Below are 8594 nucleotides of genomic sequence, written 5' to 3' on the forward strand. Positions count from 1 at the left end.
TTTTGTTTGTAGCACAAATCTTGCAATTTTCTTTCTTTGCTGTACGGAGGAATTGGCAGTGCCTGAAAGGGTGCTTTTTAGCAGTAAAAGAATGAAACAGCAGGCACATCCAGCCCATGCTTCCTTCCTGGCTCTTCACCCCACTTTTCCTTACCCACTCAATACAGCTTAATAAGGAATTGCATTCCCACTGGAATTGTGTATGATGGTTCAGTAGCCTACTGCATCCTGCTGAGTTTCTGGTTCCATCCACTTTGTCCCTGATGAGGCTTTCTCTGGGGAAGTAGCAGCTCTTTCTCCCTGATGAATGCATGCAAACTAGAGGAAGTGTAACTGTTCAAGAAATTTCATCTCTAAATTAAATAGTATTTCAGGTCTCCTGAAAAAAAAAATTAAACCAATATTTAGCCCTTGGTGAGTGTCAGACTGATCAGGTTACTCTAGTGTTTTGTAAGGGCCTTCCAACAACTGCTGCATACCTTTTATTGCTGTTTCCACAAGTCATGACATTGACTTCTTGATGTCAGTGTCTTTGCTATTTACCCTGAGATTCACTGATCAGATTCTTTTTTTTTTTTTTTTTTCACCATATCTCAAACCATTCTGAAATTTCCCTTCAGTTTTGCTGGTTCATTTGTTAAAACAATCAAACAATCAAACAATCATTCCTCCTACTCATCTCTTCCTGCTCAACGCTCCCCCCGCTCCCTTATTTTATTTTATTTTTTTTTTTTGCTAGAGCAAATTCAGGGCTCTGGCAGCCAGCAGGGTCTGGGACCTCTGTCCCATAAAACCTCTGAGCCAGCTGTACCTGCAACCCCTGGCAGCACTAGGTGACAAGGGATAGTGGTGGAGCTCTCCCTGCTGCAGGGACTCTAACATATACCTGTGTCTACAAAGCAACAAGCTATTCTTTCCAAAAGGAACTGTTCTTTACCTACTGTTTTTGTTTGTTTGTTTGTCTGTTTTGTTTGCTTGTTTGCTTGCTTGCTTGCTCGCTTTTGTAGCAAAAGACTTGATGTTCAAGACATTTCCAAAACACAAAAAAACAACTACTGCTTGACACAGATGATCAAGGAGGCAAAGAGCAGAAGTGCTCAACTGGATTTGAAACTTGCAAACAAGGACTAACTTGTTAGGAATGTGATGACTGGGGACAGTTCTGGCTGCAAAAAGCATGGAGATCAGGACCCTAAGAAGAGCAAATGGGTGAAAATGCAGGCCCACAACCCTGGACTTCAGGAGAACAGACTTTGGATTGTTCAGAGATCTGTTTGGAAGAGTGCCATGGGATGTGGCCATGGAGAGAAGAGGGACACAGGAGAGTTTGTTGATACTTAAGGGCCACATTCTTTGAACTCAAGAATGGTCCATCCCATCAGGCAGAAATCAAGGTAAGGGGGTGGGGGCCTGCATGGGCGAGAAAGAAGTTCCCAACTAAGATCAGACACAGAAAGGAGGTGTACAAAAGGTGAAAGCAGGAACAGGAGATCCAGGAGGAATATCAAGATGCTGCCTGATCAGGGAGGGATAAGGTTAGGAAAGACAAAGCCCAAGTAGAGTTGAATTTGGCAAGTGATGTGAACGGCAACAAGAAAGGTTTCTACAAGGGCATCACCAGCAGAAGAAAGTAAGGAAAAAAACCACTGCTAAATAGTGTAGGAGGCCTTGTAGTACAGGACACAGAGGTGGCTGAGGTACACTATATCTTCTTCACCTCTGTGTTTACTGGTAAAATTTGTTCTCAGTTATGTCAGGCCCCTGAAACCAGTGGGAAAGGCCAAGGTGTTGTAGATTTGTTTAGAGGACGATTTGGTTAGCAAAATTTTAAATAAGCTGGACCTACAGACATCCATGGGCTCTGATGTGATGCATCCATGTGTGCTGGGGTAGCTGGCCTGTGTCCTTTGTAAGGCCACTCACAGTCATCTTTAAAAGGTCATGGGAGAGACAGCGCTGATTGGGAAGAGATCCCGAGGACGGGAAGAAAGCAGGTGTCACCCCTGTCTCAAAAGAAGAACAAGGAAGATTCAGGGAACTGCAGATTGGTCAGCCTCACATCCATCCCCAGGACACTAATCTTGGATACCACTTCCAGACATCATGCAGAACAGGAATGTGTCTGGGAGTGCTCAGCAGTGATTTCAGAAGAGGAAATCATGGCTGATCAACCCGATGGTCTTCTACTATAAAAGTGAATGGCTTAGTATGCAAGATAGGAAAGAGAGGCTGGGAAATTATTACTCAGAGCAATGACCAGATAAAAACTAAGTTCGTGCTGTATGTAATGAATTCAAGGAATGTTTACTTAGCATAAATCTGGATGCCTGTCTGTTGGGTAATTTTTATAGTGTTGACAGAAGTGATCATCAGTGGCAGATGAAAGTACAGCATTGCTGCCCTCTTTGTGTTTCTTTTTTATCCTGGTGCTGAGTTTCAGGTAGCATTTCTGGAGGAGAAAATACGTTGATTGGGAAAATATGGCTTTCTTCTAAATACCTGACATTAGAGTGTTATCTAGACTTCAAGAGGAAAATATGAGGATAAAGTAGGTGCTGCTTTGTCAGTGTCAACATCTTCAAACACCCACCACTGTAAGCAAACCTGCTTTATTTTTAGAAAGAACCATAATGGAGCTGACTGCCACCAAGTGACATCTCATTTATGAGTGGACTGTTTTTAGGGACTGGGGCTCTTTCCGCTATAAGATCTGAGAAAAATTTCTTCACCTATAACAGCCTCTTTATTACCTTTGGTCACTGGTCCTGCTTAACAAAGAAATGCAAAATCATGAATAAAAGCTACAAAACTAGCTACAAACTGCTGGAGTGGGGTGGACCTGTCCTGCTTCTGTCTCTGTTCTGACAAAGGCTAATATTTTGTGTTTTACAAGAACAAACAAGAAAATTTGTCGCTAACTACACAGCCCAAAGGGGAAACCTTTCATTATTCCCATGGTGATGGCACAATGATTTTTTTGGGGTAGTAATTATTTTTCCCCTGTCTGCAATAGCAAGGTGCCATGATATCAATATGTTATTCAGACCTTCCATAATCCTGCTAAATTATTAGTTTTTCTTTATGTTTGTGGCAATGATTTCCTTATGGGCTTGTTATCTGAATCAAATAATTTCCTGATATTGATTTGAAATGTTCTTCATTTCAGTTTGTCTCTGGTCTACTATTATGAAGGCCAAATAAACAGGGAGCTTTCCCTAGGTTTAAATAATATTTTACATTTGTGTAGTATTTGATGAGGAAATACTTTACCTCTTGTTCATGATGGGTGAAATCCTGCCTAGGGTCAGTGACTATGTTGACTTCACAGGGTCAAACACACTCATATCCTTTTCCTTCCATTCTTGTGCTACCGACTTTCTGCTTGGAAGGAAATTTTGCTTAACATCCCATTGCTCTGCCACTCCTTTTGATCTTGTATTACTGCTATATCTGTCTTGATATACAGTGAGCAAAATCAAGTGTGTTTTTTATAGACCATACCACCACTGTGTTTAGCAGTATTATCTGTTTTGAATAGAAGTGACTGTGTCTGAGTGGAAAACAAACAAACACGCAGACAAACAAAAAACAATACCAAAGAATAGACTGTTAGATACATTAGTAAGTGTCTAAAAAGACTAGTATTTTTGAGTTACAGCCTTTGATTTTCTATGGATTTCTGAGGTTTTAGCTTCATGTGTACCTAATGGTGCAGAGGAGCTCTTACTGCGATTATTTTCAGAAGTTTAGCATGCACTGAGGCTCAGCTAGGTCAGTCTTTTCTGTAAAATCTCAGTAGATATGAGACATTATTACAGATGTCTGGGCAAACCAAGGGATTTCTGGCTTATCAGAGAGCCAGAACCCCAAAGGCACAAGTGGTGGCAGTGCTCCGAGAGTTGCAGGTAGTCACACTGCACTTCTTCCAAGTCAGCCCACCCAAAGCAGAACTGGAGAATCAGCAACCTTTTCTTAAAAATGTCTATTTATTAAAAGCTGTTCTCAGAGTTTTTTTTTTTTTTTCTTTGTATGATGTTGCCTTTCTGAAGTGGTTGAAACATTTTCCCTGTTCATACCAAACTCCTTGAATACTGGTCATTATCTTTCTCTTACCCATGCTTTCATGATGAAGGACACGTACCACTGGAAAAAGATGTTAACAGGATATGTATTGACTTTGCAGGTGGTTTCAGACCAGTTAATAAAGCAGGTTAATTCAGATTCTGATGAATGCATTTATCTTTGTGACAAATCCAGGCAGCCTAAGTAGGACAAGGAAAATAACATACTTTATCTCTTTACCTTGGTCCTTAGCTGACATTGTGTGCTTACCTACCATGATGTGTTCAAGCAATAACAATGTGTTTTGCCTTACCTGAACACCAACAAAACACCATTTCTCCTGTGACTAGCATGAAGTTTTTGAATCAGACATAGATAAAACTCGCAGGATGATCTAGGGAAATCCTCCTGGGATTTTTCTGCACGGCACTTTCTCTCCTCTTACCTAACACTGTGGTAGAGAAAACATTTGGCAGACCAGGAACTGTGGCTATGAAAGGAAAAGAAATCAGTAAACATCTGGGGGCCTGACACTGTTACACAGTATAGAGGACAATACATTTTTATGACCTAGGCTATTTTAAAGAGAATACGCTACACAACTCTGGCTACAAGCTAAAGAAAGGGAAGGACCTCCTTTGTGAGTGCTGCTTGAGAAGCTCCTGTCCTGTCTGCCGCGTGGGATGCTCTGCTTGGTCTGACAATGAGACCCAGCAAGGAATGAACAGGAGCACAGTGCTCCAGGACTAGAAAGTGATGAGCTGTAGCTGAAGTGTTGTTGGGGGGTAGTAGGACTGACACTGTCAGTGCAACAAAGAGGTAGAAGAACATTAACAGAAGAAACAATTAGGCAGCGCAGGATAGTTAAGCAGTGTCATGATGAGGAGAATTAGATTAACATCTAGCTGTGATGCTGCTATGCCAGTAGCTGTGTAAAGGCCTGAATAGCACTAAATGAAAGTCATTACCAAATGTGTTTTCACAACTTTATCTCCTAGACTACTTTCTTTCTTGGCAATTTAGCTGACATACTCAATTAAGGCATAGCTGTAGTAGATTCCTGTTGGAATCTTCTGCTTTATTGGTCACGAAGTACACAAAGCAGTATTCAAAGCAGTATTTAGGTGTAGTTTGTTTTGCCCTTTTTTCTGTTTAGGGGTAATATCAGTCCAAAGGGCCTTCGTCCTATGCAGTGTGATGCAGTTGGTTTTGTTACCTGCATTTAAAAAACCTAAAGCTCAAAAGACAGTACTAGGTCACTTTCACTGAATTCTGGCATGATGCACACCACAGAGTTTTGCTCAGCTACTCTGTGTTAAGTCTTGCAATTGTGTCTAATGAAAGCATGACCTTCAGAAAACAAAACAAAACAAAACAAACAAACAAACAAACAAACAAACAAACAAAACACAACCATTCTAGGTCAGCCAAGAGCAATAAAGAAAGAATCCACTGTTTCTTAACAGTTGATTTGGGTAGTTAACCTTTCTGCTGATTACATCAACTTTGCTTTTGCCTTCATGAAGCAAGGTTTTTGGGAACCCCATGCCCATGAGTTTGCAAATTCCTTTTTGCACGGAAGTTGAAGCAATGTGATCCCAGGACAAATAAATATGATCTGAAAGCATTGGGCTGGATTCACTCTAGGAGTATAGCTCTGCTGAACCCAGCTGAGCAGTCCTGGGGACATAACACCCTCACAGACAGTACACTGCCTCATCTCTAGTAAGAACAAGTTATACCCAAGGCTTTAATTCGCACTAAACCACTTTAAGTTTGTCACAGCTGTGCAGTAGTTCTTAGCTGTTGCCCAGTCAACCAGACTGTAATGCACTGTGTTTCTGCAGCATAACGTTGTTGATTAAAACCCCATTTTGTGCGGTTTTAATCCACACATCCATTTGAAACATCTAGTGATTTTGCCTTTAGAAAACTGATCTGTTTAATAGCTGATGCAGCCTAATTGGTTGAAAACTAAATCTTTCCTTCTGACACTTGGAACGGAGGAGGGTAAGAAAGGGGGACAGCCCTAACATTCCTCTGGAAAAAAAAAAAAAAAGATAACATCTACAAAAACAATTATGAGGAAACAAAGTCAAACAAAACATAGCTTTATCACAATCCCAGTGTCTTGTACTATGCAGATAAACAGATACACCTTTTCTTCTTCTCTAATCTAACAACAGGGAACCATTATTCTGTGATAACAACCCGTTATGTCAGCGTTCTCCCTGATTATGCCCACAGACCCTTGTAACAACATGCTGAATGCAGAAAAGGGCAGTGCAGTGTTTTGACTTCATTTCATGCTGTTTAGTGTCAGACCTTCTTTTCAAATTAAGGTGGGTAGACCAGTCCTGCTCTCATTAAGCTTAATGAGAATTTAAACATAGATCTCAAAGGAAGCAGCGCTGTACTTTCAGGCAGCATAACATCCAAGATAAAGAATGGTGAATCAGGGATGTAAGAAAGGCTCTCGTTCTGCCCAGCCAGTAAGTGTGAGTACAAGTTATGCTATAAAATATGCCTGTCACTGTGGAGAGTAAATGAAGCACATCCACTTTCTGATTTGATTTCATGCAGATACTTTATAACACTGTTTGATTACACATGAAAAATTTGTGGACCACATCCTCTGTTTACTTAGTGGGCATAAAACTGATGACTTACAAAGAATTGCTCTAGCACAGCATTCCTCAGGTAAGGATACAGGCTGCAGGGTTTGTTGCACAACAAATGAAAAACCATTGTTGTCCTTACAAGTAAAAAGCTGTATGCTTTTTTAATACAGGATTAATTTTGTTGAAGTCAGTACAGCTTTTCACACAACCACAGAATGGATGAGGTTGGAAGGGGCCTTTGGAGTTCATCTGGTCCAACCCTCCACTCCAGCAGGGACACTAGAGCTATTCACATAGCACCATGCCCAGGCGACTTTGCAGCCTCCCTTCAGCTAGTTATATTCACGGGTAAGATGCCCTCTTTAGGAGTGTGTGCTTCACTGAAATGTTTCCTGTATGGATTAAGAGTGATACTTTTGTTGTTTTGTGTTTCCTGGCAAGCCCAACTTAACACCTGCTGATACTGGCAGGATAATTAAATCAGAAAAACATTAAATAACCTGTGGGATAGAACTTTGAACATCCTATGTGCAGATGTTTCTACACTGCAATCTGAGTAAAAAGCCTGATTTACAGTATGTCTTCCACAGACAAATTCTGAAGCACTACCATCGTTTGTGAAAAATTCACTCTCAGTTTTGGCCATCTCATTGTAAGCCAAAAATAAGGAGAAAAAAAAATTCCTTGATTTTCTTAAACTAGTTCTGTTTAAGAAGCTGAGTGCCTCCCTATAACCAATGCTCATGTAAAACCCAAGCCCTCATTTGTGTGCTGATTGTTATTATGACAGAGAGGTTCACTGCTTGATGGTCCAGTCCCATCTTCCAACACTTAAATGACATTTTTGTCCAGTCCAGACACTGCTTTTGAGAGGCCCTTCTATGAGCAAGCTGATAGCCATTACCATTTCCAAAGGATTCTCAAAAAGAAAAGACTGGGAATGGGGTGGGGGTGCCTAAAGCTGATCCCTGTGGTTCCATCCTATCCTTAAAACAGCACCTTGAGCAGATGGCTTGTACTTGCATTCCTCCAACAGAGTGAAGGCCAAGTGGTGTAAAGTGTTCCCAGGATTTCTTTCCCATCCCCGTTCCCTTCTGTCAGCCCCATTAGGCTAGATTGCTTGGAAATGCTGAAGTGATGCAAGCTTGGCAGCTCCCCTCCCCTTGGCAAACAACTTCTCCAGTTGCTGCTAGAGCTCTCAGAGGTCCCCTTTCCAAGCATGAGTACTCAATTGATTGGAGAGATTTAAATACACAATTGGACTGCATGGAAGGGGAAAGTCCACAGGAGAAGCCAGGGGTACAGCTGGCACTAGGAGCCTGGGCAATTCAACTCAGCTTGTCATCCTGTGAGGAAACCCGTGCGGTGGTTAAGCCACTTGCTAGCACGGGTGGATGGAGAACCATTGGCAAAGCCTGAAAGTGCAAGCTGCTGATATGAGATGACACTGAAACTGACTCAGAAACCCTCTTTCTGGGGTGTGCTGGATGCTGTTGTGCCAGTGCTGCCCTTAGGCCAGCCTCCTCTTCTTCCTTCTGGCCCCAGCTGGGTCGGTCCCCTTGCCTACCCCTGTGTCCCTGAGGGATCTGTGGCTCTCAGTCCCTAAGAGGGCACCAAAGAGCATCACATCTGGGCAGCTCACCCTCACTGACAGTGTAACTGGCTTTTTAGCTGGAAAGAGAGCTGTTGCTGGTGCGGGAGTGCTGGAAGTGTAGACACAGGAGCCTGGACGGAAGAAACAACGAGATATTGAGTTGCTGCAGCCTGCAAGCTGTCTTAAGCACGGGGCAGACAGCAAGGCAGAGAGCCTTTGAGGGCCCCAGGGTTTGTCCCAGGAAACATATAGCTGCCATAGGAAGAAATAGAGGAAGATTTTTTCCTGAAGCAATACAGGGGACACATAGGTCTGTA

This window comes from Cygnus olor, chromosome Z (genome assembly GCF_009769625.2).
Source record: "Cygnus olor isolate bCygOlo1 chromosome Z, bCygOlo1.pri.v2, whole genome shotgun sequence".
Classification (NCBI taxonomy): Eukaryota; Metazoa; Chordata; class Aves; order Anseriformes; family Anatidae; genus Cygnus; species Cygnus olor.